Source organism: Bos grunniens, chromosome 1, assembly GCF_055505025.1.
Source record: "Bos grunniens cultivar Pamir isolate PY7600 chromosome 1, Bosgru_T2T1.0, whole genome shotgun sequence".
Taxonomy (NCBI): Eukaryota; Metazoa; Chordata; class Mammalia; order Artiodactyla; family Bovidae; genus Bos; species Bos grunniens.
The window spans coordinates 52,878,560-52,892,491 of NC_141165.1; positions in this window are offsets into that span (position 1 = coordinate 52,878,560).

Genomic DNA, 13,932 nt, shown 5'->3' on the forward strand with positions numbered 1-13,932 from the left:
CATTCCAAATGTTCCATGGAAAACAGAGGACTGTATACCACTGGTCCTTTCTATAATAGATCAGAATAAATGTATTAAATTTTGAGTGCAGAAATTAAAGTTTCCTAATTGGATCAGTTTTTTATCCAGAAATTGAGAGTTATTCATCGGGAAATGGCAATTCATCAATACCAGCTGGTAGTATTTCTTACTAATCTTCTTTCCTACTATGGACTTCAATTGAAGATAAATCAAGGGTTTATCACTTGGGAGTAAAAGCACGGTGTTGAAGATGTTGTCAATCATTGTAGTGCACCCACCCAAATGGAGAAAGGTATACACACAGAAAAATACGTAATCAAGAAATTAGAGAAACATCAGCCAGTGCACTATATTTTATGTTTTAAGTTATCTTTGTTTTTCTATTCAAAACGTACATATAGTGCTACCAAATCTTTTATATCTATAATGCCTATTACATAAGAATAGATACTTTTTAGAATTAACTTAATGTTTTACCACATATACACACTCAAGGGGAGCATTAATGGGATGCATTGTTAATGTATTAATGATCCATTATTAACTTAATAATACATTAATATATATACTATTTATGTTGTATTTATTTCTAAAGACTGCCCAGATTTATAATCATAATTTATATGAGTAATGACCACACAGTTCCTGTTTATCCATCTGAAAAAACTGGTAATTCCATAATACAATTTCTCTAAAACAAAGCCATATTTCAGATAATCCAAGTCATTCTGGATTTTAGAAAACAGACTTGGGAAAATTCCCTCATGATCACCTTACTCTCTATGTGATTTCCATGGACAAAAGATTAATAGTGTATACTTTTGATTGAAGGATCATTGGGGAGGTGTACAGCAATAGTCATTAGAAGTATCCTAGTAATGGAAAATAGACTTAGATAACAGTATGATTTAAACTGTAATATACATTTGATACTAACTTGCTAGGATCTGGGGGAATTTAAAATCAATTATTTTGTTTATTAAAAGTACTAGGAAATTAATGGTGATTCTGAAAATAGGTATAAATATGGGTATAGTAACTGTTATGCATTTTCATGGATTAATTCACTCATTCTTAAAAAACACAATATTTTTCTTCTCCATCTGACTTATCTCAGCATAGAGCCCTTAAGTTCCAGCCATGTTGTCACAAATGGTAGGATTTCCTTCATTTTTATTGCTGAATAATATTCCACTGTGTGTGATATCGGAGAAGGCAATGGCACCCGACTCCAGTACTCTTGCCTGGAAAAATCCCATGGATGGGGGTGCCTGGTGGGCTGCCGTCTATGGGGTTGCACAGAGTTGGACATGACTGAAGCGACTTAGTAGTAGCAGCAGCAGTGTGTGATATACATATGTGTATATATGGTACACACACATGCACACATATAAATATCACAATTTCTTTATCTAGTAATCAACTGACAGATACTTAAGTTGTTTCCATATCTTGATTTCTGTAAATAAAGCTGCAGTCAACATGGGAGTACTGTTCAAGTAATACTACTGTTTTACTTCCTCACAGAAGTAGAATTGCTGGATCATAAGGATCAATTAAAAATAAATGAATAAATAAATACAATTTAAAAAGTCTTACATCCTAAAGAATGAGTATTTAATTCATAAAGTAAAAATGTGCTAAAATGTCATGTAAAAATCTAAACAATTTTTATTATGCTTTAAGGAAAGCTTCTGCTTGTATTAAGAAAAATGTTTTTCCTTTAAGTCCAAGAACATGCATACGTATGGATATCACATATAATGTGTACATTGTGTGTTTATGTTTTGAATTACCTCTTACTCTGAGAATACACAGAGTCAACATGTATGTGCGTATGTATACAAATATGTATATATTATACAGTTATATTCATATGTTATTTTTAATTTAATTATCTGATTTATTATGCTTTTGCACAATTTTATTAAATAAAAAATAATGTGTTCTTGGTATATATGGTTTTTTAGTATAACAGATCACAGCTAAACTAACAGACAAATCATTTAATAAAGTCTTCAATTAATCAGTCATCAGTTCAGTTCAGTCACTCAGTCATGTCCGACTCTCTGTAACCCCATGGACTGCAGCATGCCAGGCTTCCCTGTCCATCACCAACTCTCGGAGCCTACTCAAACTCATGTGCATCCTGTTGGTGATACCATCCAACCATCTCATCCTCTGTTGTCCCCTTCTCCTCATGCCCTCAATCCCTCCCAGCATCAGGGTCTTTTCCAGTGAGTCGGTTCTTTGCATCAGATGGCCAGAGTATTGGAGTTTCAGCTTCAGCATCAGTCCTTCCAATGAATATTCAGGACTGATTTCCTTTAGGATAGACTGATTGGATCTCCTTGCAGTCCAAGGGACTCTCAAAAGTCTTCTCCAACACCACAGTTCAAAAGTATCAACTCTTTGACACTCAGCTTTCTTTATAGTCCAACTCTCACATCCATACATGACTACTGGAAAAACCATAGCTTTGACTAGATAGACCTTGGTTAGTAAAGTAACGTCTCCGTTTTTTAATATGCTGTCTAGGTTGGTCATAGGTTTTCTTCAAAGGAGTAAACATCTTTTAATTTCATGGCTGCAGTCACCATCTGCAGTGATTTTGGAGCCCCCCAAAATTAAGTCTCTCACTGTTTCTGTTGTTTTCCCATCTATTTGCATGAAGTGATGGGATTTGCATGAAGTGATCCAATGCTATGATCTTAGTTTTCTGAATCAGTCATAATTACCACCAATTAACATTAGGGTTGTTTAAAGAAATATTATCCAGCAATAGTTCTTATTTAATTAATGTGAATTGCTAAATACTTAATGTTTCACATTTTATATAAATATTTTGCTAAGCTGGGTCTAGTAAAACATTATAAAGCAAACCATGTTTTTCTTCAGCACTATCTTCGAGGGAAAAAAAAGTAGAAATGGATTTTTAAAATTTTATCATATTTCAAGTGACATATTTGGTTAATGTGCCTGTATACATGGATTATAAGGTATTACATGAAATTACATGGATACAAGGTTTACTTCCTATACCCATCATATTTGCATCATCCTGAGCCACCTTTTTAGATAGGCCATTGCCCAGAAACTAGAGTCCAGTGGCCACTTTATTCATTCCATGTTATATCTTGCTTGCATTACCCCAGTATTTATCTGCATCATTACATGGTTCACCTGTAAGGTGTGCTCAACTTTTCTAGTTCATGCATAAACTTGAAATGGATGGTACTTAATAGCTCCAGGAGGAAACCTTGAAACAAATGAAAATGGAAGTCTGTGGATGAATACATTTCTTTCTGTTAAAAATCCTAAGGTGCATTTGGTACAGCTGCTTGAAATATTTCCAGGAGGTTCATGCCAGTGGAGGTTTAACCTGAGAAATATAACCAGCTGGATGTAGATTAAATAAATATATTTCTCATAAAAATTGACTTAGGAAATCAAGGGGAATGGCTAGGCAATCACAAAAATCCATAAGGTAGGCCATCAGGAAGGGTAGGTTGGAATTCTCATTCGGTAGCTTAACTGCTGCCTGTAAATCGAGTTTCTTCTTAAACAAAGGCCTTTCAGCTGATTGCATCAAGCCCAGCCAGATTATCTAGAATAATCTCTTACTTAAAGTCAATTGATTATGAACTTTTATCACATCTACAAAATACATTTACAGCTAAATCTAGATAAGTATGTATGATTAAATAACTTGGAATTATAACCTGGCCAAATTTGCACATCAAGAGCCCATGATGGTATTTATTGCTTGTTTTTAAATTTAGTTTTTATTTTATATTGGGTGTATAGTTGATTTACAGTGTGTGTTAGTTTCATGTGTACAGAAAAGTGAATCTGTTACACATATATCCATTCTTTTTCAGAATCCTTTCTCACATAGGTTATATTACAGAATATTGAGTAAAATTCCCATAGTGTTTGAATTTTATTTGTTCAGAACAGAAACCATCTTGAAATATCCTTGGTTTAACAGTCCTGTTTTACTCTTCCTTGATACTATGGTTCTTGTTCCTAGAAGAACATCCTCACATAAACTGCTTGTATGCCAGCTTTGGTTGTAGTTCTGCTTTGGGAGACAGGAGACAACTGGTCTCATGAGACAATTGATGTCATAGTGACCTTCAATATGGATTCTGGTAATAGATAACACAATGGTCAGATAACAGTAAGGACTCCATTAATGTTGATGATAGTGGTCATGATAACCCTTGACATGAAGAAGCATTATTCTTATTAAGAATCTTATTGGTGGAATATTTTGATTGGGTGTCCATTAGTTTCCTGTGACTATCATAACAAATAACCACAAGCTGGGTGGCTTACAGCAATAGAAATTTATTCCTTCACAGTTCAGAGGCTCTGAGGCTAAAATTAAGCAGTTGTCAGGGCTGTGCTTCCTCCATGTGCTCTAAGGAAGAATCTGTTTCATGCCTCTCTGCTAGCTTCTGGGGCTACCAGCATTCCTTGGTGTTCCTTGATTTCTTGTCACATTACTCCAATTTCCACATTCTCCTCTGTGTATCTGTCCTTAAAAAAACTCTACTTCTGCATTCTTATGAACATATCCATGATCATAATAAGGGCTTGCTCAGATAATTAATGATCAACTCCTCCTCTCAAGATTTTTAGTTATATCTTATGCCACATAACGGAGAAGGCAATGGCACCCCACTCCAGTTCTCTTGCCTGGAAAATCCCATGAATGGAGGAGCCTGGAAGGCTGCAGTCCATGGGGTTGCTGAGGGTCGGATACGACTGAGCAACTTCACTTTCACTTTTCACTTTCATTCATTGGAGAAGGAAATGGCAACCCACTCCAGTGTTCTTGCCTGGAGAATCCCAGGGACAGGGGAGCCTGGTGGGCTGCCGTCCATGGGGTCGCACAGAGTCGGACACGACTGAAGCGACTTAGCAGCAACAGCAGCAGCATGCCACATAAGAAAATATTCACACATACATCAGATTTGGACTTAGACACACTTTTAGGGCCAACTTTCAGCATCTATAAGGTGGAGTATGGAATTTTGGCTTGTAATTTGGGGATTACACTTATACATTTTGGAGACAGAGGACATTATGAGAACTGAAGTCAATGATTTGAGATAGATTTTTTTAGAAGCCCTGTAAAGAGGGAAATGATAGTTTCAGGTTAGCAAGCTGTCAATGCAAGGCATATTATGAAAGTCATAGCATCTCCATGGGAACATTTTAAGAGAACTTTGTCACCTACAGGTGTGAAGTAAAGTGTGCTGAAAAATGCAGATTGAAATTTAATTATAGTGATGACAGGACAACAAATGTACATCTTTGTATATCTATGCCAAAATCAGGACCCTGATAGGGAAAGAGTAGGGTGTTGGTATACACAATGGGGAAATTTGTGTCAACATAGGTGAGAACCTTGAAACCACCAAATACTCCTGATATTCCCAACCAAAGAAATCAACTCTCTCCTTCTTGCTATAAGACAATAACAGCCTTTTTTTTTTTTTTTAACCTACAAAAGCCAATTTGGGAATAACCACTTTATGTTCCTAGGAGGGGCTCAAAAGAAGCTTTTTTCACCAAGATAATAATACACTGATGAGAACACATGAAGGTATTTGAGAATGTCAGCAGGCCAGAGTTGACAGTAGAAGCTGATTTATCTTGGTATTCCAATTACCATGAAACTTATTTTCTTTGTTTTAGTATTTGCAAAAATCAGATAAAGAGGTGGCCCTCAATGCTAAGTGGCAATATGGAAGTAATTACCAAAATAGATTTTAGGTTGGAGTGGAAACCAGGGTGTCTTGATCTACATTGTTTCTAAAGGTGAGATGAGCAGTCAACTAGGGTCTGACTTAGTCTGTTAAGGAGACATCAGCCTACTATACTATCATACTATTAACTCAGTGATAACTGAGTTAATAAATTAAATGAAAGTCTATAAAAATGGACCATAAGTTAATATTGAATCTGAAATCAGTTTCTTGACCTGTAATTTTTATTTTTTATGCTGAAAGTTGTAGGGATGAGACCAGGTATAGAGAAGCACTCCTGCACATGTGTAATAAAATTCTTAAAAATTTGTACACTTTGTATTTTGTATGATTCTGAAGACAAGAATGGCTTACTCTATGTCTCTTCTCCCACTACCCCAAGAAGTTAACTGATATCTATAACTGCTGCTGCCGCTAAGTCACTTCAGTCGTGTCCGACTCTGTGCAACCCCATAAACAGCAGCCCACCAGGCTCCCCCATTCCTGGGATTCTCCAGGCAAGAACACTGAAGTGGGTTGCCATTGCCTTCTCCGATATCTATAACTATGGACCTGTAAATCTGTGAATTTACCTGTTGGCTTTTTAAGTAAAGAAATTGCTGACAAAGGAATTTATTTACTCAAAATTTAAAAATAAAGAAACATCTCAATGTTTTAACTTGATAAACTTATTAGAGGAGAATATTTGCTGATAAAAATCTCTTTTCCTAAGTTTACTATGCTGCTTAATAGATTTTCAATGCTCATTCAAAAATATGAGACACACTGAAAGAAAGAAAAAAGAAGTCTAACCATAATTTCCTAAAAGATGTTCCTACAAATGAATGCAATTATGCATATTTTAAGTAAAAATTACCTGTTTTCAATAAACACCAATAATATTCACATTTGAAAACACTTTATATTCTGTGGCATATTAATTTTCATCATTAATGTATAGAGTATTATACTCTAATTTTGTAATTAAAAGAATGGTATTTAAAATGTCAAATTTAAAACCATGATATGCAGATTTCATACAGTATGTATTATCATAACAGAACTCACTTATCATTAGTATAAGCTAATATGAATTTGTTTATGTTTATTTAAAGTAGGTATTTAATTGTTGGAAAGAATATTCTGTATAGAGAGGGACAAGTTTTTATGAAATGATGTAGGAAAATTGACAGTAACTGAATTAAGGGTTTCTCTAGATATGCCACTTAGGATTACACTAGTGGCTTATTCTGAAGACATTTAGGTCTTGTTCCTGTGATTCTAGGCTCTCCTCCTAGTCTACAGTTCTTAGAAATCAATGAAGGGCTGATTCCATCAAGGCACACAATTATTATTTCCCTAAATTAAAATCTTTACTGTCTCACTTTAGTCAGTGCTCCTTACTGGATCACTGGAAACAGAACAAGATATTTAGTATATGGCCATGACTATGGATGGGGCTTCCCTGGTGGTTCAGATGGTAAAAAATTCACCTGCAATGCAGGAGACCTGGGTTCAATCCCTGGGTTGGGAAAATTCCCTGGAAGAGGGCATGGCAACCCACTCCGGTATTCTTACCTGGAGAATCCCCATGGACAAAGGCGTCTGGTGGGCTACAATCCATGGTGTCTCAAAGAACCAGACTTGACTGAGCGATTAAACACACAAGACTATGGATAAGAAAGAGGGGTGGTTTAGCCAATGAAGATCTGAATGAAAGTATTTGGAATACATTGTGGTATTCCTATGTTTAGAGGCAAAGATTATTAGAAGGCAACTGCTACCTAACATAAGCAAGGACTCCAAGGTTCTTGTAAGTTGTTCTTATGTGAGAACACTGTTATTTCCCTCTCACTGTACTATTACGTAGGGTATATCATCTAGTGGTCTGACCTCCTGATGCTTTCTTTTGAGATTCAGTAGCAAGTTGTGACCTTGTGTTTTCTCCCATTAGGAAGGCAGCAAATCTGTTATTGTTTATTTGAATAAAAATTGCATATTAAGTGGGAAGATTTTTCTGGATTTGTATGTATTAAAATAAAATCTCAATGTAGAGTTGGACACAATTTAGTGAATAACAACAACAATCTCTCACCTGGGACTGTAACATGGTGACCAAATACACAGAAAATTTCCCTAAGAAGGAGCATCTAATGTTAGAATGATACACATATGATCAGTGATTTCCTGCTGGTAAAAGTCCTGGGTCTGCCCTGTTTCCAGTTCTTAACTTCCAGTTAATCACATATTCCTCTAGTCCTGTGACTACACCCTATATCCATCGAGGTTTTTGTTTGTGGAGCTGAATATTTTTTTTAATTTTGGTTCTTAGTTTAAAGCTGTCAGCTCTAATTTTCATGATCAGGGAAAAAAAACAAAGTAGTTCAAGTCATAAAACTTGGATAAGCCTTTAAAAGATTGAATGTTTATATTTAATATAGAGTAAAACAGAAAAATTATAATCAGATTATAAGTTCTAGCTACTACAAGGATATTGTTGTTTAGAATAAAGCTAAGGAAAAACAAATTGAGTCATTTTCAAGAAAGCTTTAGCAAAATTATTAATTAGTATACCAGCATGACAAAAAGCATACTTGTTAAAAAATGAATAAATGTGTAACACTTATAAGATGCTAAGAGAACAAGCCAAATATGAGAGTAATAGAGAAGGTGAGCATCTTGTATGTTTGTTTAAATATGTATATATACATAATCAAACCCATGGAGAAAAGAAATATTGACTGTGACTACTTTCAGTTTGGATTTATAAATAAATGTTTTCCTGTTTGTGTGTATGTATATAGAGAGATGATAGAGAAAGATATATACACACATAGACGTAACACATACTTCCATACTAGCAGAAACATCAGGTTTCTGGCTTAGAGATCAGAGCTTCATTTACTTCAGCAGCACAGGGGAAGAATAACATTCTAGCATTGGCCCCTCACACCACAGGCAGCAGAATGAGAGCCAGATGGACAGTCTACACATGTAGTGGGATTATACTTCAGGAGACTGTTGTATGAATCTCAGCCCATTGATAGTCATATTCTCAGCTAGGAATACATGAAGCACTCACTTGGACTCATATTACTCATAAGGAATCCAATAGACATTCTCTACCACCACCACAAGAGCCAGTCTTGTTTCTGGATCAGCCCTTGCAGTTCTAATGTCACATGTCAGCAAAACTATCCTGGAGCTTAGAAGAACAAGATTTATTAACCACAGATCCTGAAGGGTACATAGCAAGCTCCAGGTCACATAGTGAGGTGGTGGGTATAAAGAGAAGGAAACTAAGGCCTCTGCCTTTATTAGGGCCCAAAGGTGGGGTACCTAGGACTCCTCCAGATCCCTCTTTAGTAATAAAATTTAAAGCAGGAGATTTGGAATTAATGTACAGGAAGAAGTGAGGTCACGTGATCAGAGAAGTGGTCAAGTAATCAGTCAGTTACCCGAGCTTTCTAAAAGGGGAATGGATTTTGTGGGTGGGGACAGTCCAGTTGCTAATCAAGTTGTTTCTTTTTTTTCTTTTACTAGTAGCTGTGTCATACAGCTGGCAATATGCTTGTTCTAGATAGATGTCTTTGAAATCAGTGCCTTAGGAATCAAAAGCTTAATGTCAGACACTGTCTTACAATCAAAAACTTAATGTCAAGCATTTACCACAGAGAGGCTTCCAAAAATATGAATCTGCAAGTTTATGTAGAAGTGGGACAGCTGTTCCCCACTTTCTTCTAAGACAGAGAAACATTTATATCCTACTATAAAAGAATTCTCCTGGGGGAAAGAAAGAGGAAGATCCAGGATTCTTACATTCTGAAATACAACTAAATATTCCTAGGTGAAGGATAAGACAAATATTATAAATCCTTTACTAGTGTGGTATATTTGGCATAATTAATGAGCTAATACCAATACAATTTTAAATAAAGTCCATAGTTAATTCACATTTCCTCAGATATTTCTTAATATTTTTTTTCTCATTTGTTGTCCAAATAAGATACCAGATTGCATTTAGTTGTTGTGTCTTTTTAGGGTCCTCTTGGTTTTCAGACTTTCTTTCTTTTTGATGATTTTCATATTTTAAAGAAGATTGAACAAATATTTTATAGAATATCCTTCTATCTGTATTTGTCTGATATTTTTATCATGATTAGATTGGGGTAATGTATTTTGGGAAAGAAGATATTTACTCCCAACATGACTTATCACTGTTGACACTGAGCTTGGTCATCTGGATTGAGATAGTGTTTGTCAGTTTTATTCACTGTGAATTTACTTTTTTTTTTTTCTTTCCATACTTGGCTCTTTGAAATAAAATACTATACAGAGAATATATACTTATATACTATAAGTGAGAATATATGCTTCACCTGTTTAAGGGAAAATATTTACATAAGTTACATGAAATTCTTCTCTATGGGAGCTTTATCCCCCAATTTATTGATATGTGTGTTAGTCATCCAGTTGTGTTCGACCCTATGCGATCCATTGACTATAGCCCACCAGGCTGCTCTGTCCATGGGATTTTCCAGGCAAGACTACTGGAGTGGGTTGCCATTTTCTCCTCCAGGGGATCTTTCCAACCCAAAGATTGAACCTGGGTCTCCTGTGTCTCCTATATTACAGACAGATTCTTTACTCGCTGAGCCATCAGGGAAGGCACCATTTATTTATATAGTCAATCATTAATTTATTTATATCATAGATATTCATTTTATTTTTTGGGTTATAATCCAATACTCAGATCAGATCAGATCAGATCAGTCGCTCAGTCGTGTCCGAATCTTTGCGACCCCATGAATCGCAGCACGCCAGGCCTCCCTGTCCATCACCAACACCAGGAGTTCACTGAGACTCACATCCATCGAGTCAGTGATGCCATCCAGCCATCTCATCCTCGTACTACTTTATTCTAATACTACTCAAATTCCTTCAGCTTCATTAGGCTCCTGTGTCCCTTTGAGACATGCTTAAATTATGTGTGTGTTTCTTTTTAAATACTTCCCTTCTTTTTAGTACTGAAAGATCCCCCAAGATAATCTCATATATTACCTGTCCCAACCCTAGAATCAACCTTTTTGCCATGAGACCTGGTTTCTTATATTGGAGCATGATAGTACAAACCAAGATCTTGATAGTTCAGTATAGTTCAGTCACTTAGTCGTGTCGAACTCTTTGTGACCCTTGGACTACAGCATGCCAGGCCTCTCTGTCCATCACCAACTCCAAGAGTTTACTCAAATTCACATCCGCTGAGTTGGTAATACCATCCAACCATCTCATCCTCTGTCTTCCCCTTCTCTTCCTGCCTTCAATCTTTCCCAGTGTCAGGGTCTTTTAAAATGAGTCAGCTCTTTGCATCAGGTGACCAAAGTATTGGAGTTTCAGCTTCAACATCAGTCCCTCCATGAACACTCAGGACTGATCTCCTTTAGGATGGACTGGTTGTATCTCCTTGCAGTCCAAGGGACTGTCAAGAGTCGTCTCCAACATCACAGTTCATCAAAATAATCATCAGTGCTCAGCTTTCTTTATAGTTCAACCCTCACAGCCATACGTGGCCACTGGAAAAACCATAGCCTTGACTAGATGGGTCTTTGTTGGCAAAGAAATGTCTCTGCTTTTTAATATGCTGTCTAGGTTGGTCATAACTTTCCTTCCAAGGAGTAAACATCTTTTAATTTTATGGTTGCAGTCACTATCTGCAGTGATTTTGGAAAAATCAAAAGTCAGCCACTGTTTCCATTGTTTCCCCATTTATTTGCCATTAAGTGATGGGACTGGATGCCATGTTTGTAGTTTTCTGAATGTTGAGCTTTAAGCCAACTTTTTCACTCTCCTCTTTCACTTTCATCAAGAGGCTCTTTAGTTCTCCTTCACTTTCTGCCATAAGGGTGGTGTCATCATGAGGAATGCTGGGCTGGATGAAGCACAAGCTAGAATTAAGATTGCCGGGAGAAAAAACAATAACCTCAGACATCCAGATGACACCACCCTTATGGCAGAAAGTGATCTTGATATTAGGCATGATTATTGTTGTTGGGGTGCTGTTGCTTCTGAAATTGTTAGTAGTTCAGTCATGTTCAACTTTTTATGACTCCATGTATAGTAGCCTGCCAGGCTCCTCTGTCCATAGAATTCTCCAGGCAAGAATACTGGAGTAGGTTGCCATTTCCTTCTTCAGGGGATCTTCCCATCCCAGGGATCGAACCTGAGTCTCCTGCATTACAGGCAGATTCTTTACCATCTGAGCCACTAGAGAAACCCTAAGCCCTCTCAATGACAAAACAAGGGAATATATGTATACTAACGGAATATATACACTTGTTCTCAAGAATTTCTGTATTCATCTGAGCCTGTATTAAGCTAAACATGAATCCACATCCTCTCTAATCTACTACCACATGGATCATCTTAACCTCTTTCTTGTATGAATACTTGTGAATACTTGTACTACAACAGTAGGAAACCTGGCTCCCACTTTCTTCCAGGAATTTATGTAATTGTTCAATTATTGTATATATACATAGTGTATTCAGGGTTGTCAACCTGTGCTTCATGGAAAACAACCTTATCAATTCAAGTACAGTGCTTATTTACAAGTCTCTTTTCATTCTGTTGATGTGATCATATGATTTTTCTCATTTAGTCTGTTATTATGATGAATATTTTAATATTTAGTCTTCCATGAATGGTCAAATAGTGCTATCCTTTTATATGTTGTTGGGTGCACTTTGATAATATTTTGCTGAGATTATATTGCTTTCATATTTGCAGGAAATTTTGATCTGTAATTTTCTTGAAGTGTCTATTGTTTTGATAGTAGGGTAATTCTGGCCTTGTCAAGTGAGGAACTATACTTTCTGCTTTTAATTTTGGGAAGATATTAGACAGATTTATTTTTAAATGTTTGGAATAATTCACCAGTGAAACCATATGATCCTGGAGATTTTATTTTTGGAAAGTTTTAAATTACTGATTCAATTTAATTAAGAGATAAAAATTTCATGATCTATTTCTCTATTTGTGACTTTTCATAGTACTCTTGCCTGGAAAATCCCATGGGTGGAGGAGCCTGGTAGGTTGCAGTCCATGGGGTCGCTGGGAGTCGGGCACGACTGAACGACTTCGCTTTCGCTTTTCACTTTCATGCATTGGAGAAGGAAATGGCAACCCACTCCAGTGTTCTTGCCTGGAGAATCCCAGGGACGGGGGAGCCTGGTGGCTGCTGTCTATGGTGTCACACAGAGTCGGACACGACTGAAGTGACTTAGCACAGCATAGCATAGCATAGTTTTTGTCCTTTGAGGAGTTGTTGCTGTTTAATCACTAAGTTATGTCCAACCCTTTGCAAACCCGTATTCTGCAGCATGCCAGGCCTCCCTGGCCATCATCAGCTCCTGGAGTTTGCTCAGACTCATGTCCATTGGATTGGCGATGCCATCCAACCATCTCATCTTCTTTTGCTCCTTATCCTCCTGCCCTCAATCCTTCCCAGAATTAGTGACTTTTTCAGTGCATTGTCTCTTCACATCATGTGGTCAAAGTAATGGAGCTTCAGACTCAGCATCAGTCCTTCCAGTGAATATTCAGGGTCAGTTTCCTTAGGATTGCCTGTCTTGATCTCCTTGCAGTCCAAGGGACTCTCAAGAGTCTTCCTCAACACCACAATTTGAAAGCTTCAATTCTTTGGTGCTCAGTCATCTATATGGTTGAACTTTCACATTCATACATGACTACTGGAAAAACCATGCTGCTAAGTCACTTCAATCCTGTCTGACTCTGTGCAACCCCATAGACGGCAGCCCACCAGGCTCCCCTGTCCCTAGGATTCTCCAGGCAAGAACACTGGAGTGGGTTGCCATTTCCTTCTCCAATGTATGAAAGTGAAAAGTGAAAGTGAAGTCGCTCAGTCGTGTCCGCCTCTTAGCAAACCCGTGGACTGCAGCCTACCAGGCTCGTCCGTCCATGGGATTTTCCAGGCAAGAGTACTGGAGTGGGGTGCCATTGCCTTCTCCGAAAAACCATAGCTTTGACTAATTGGACCCTCATCTGCAAAGTGATATCTCTGCTTTTTAATATGCATTGTAGGTTTATCATAGCTTTTCTTTCAAGGAGCAAGCATCTTTTAATTTTTTGGCTG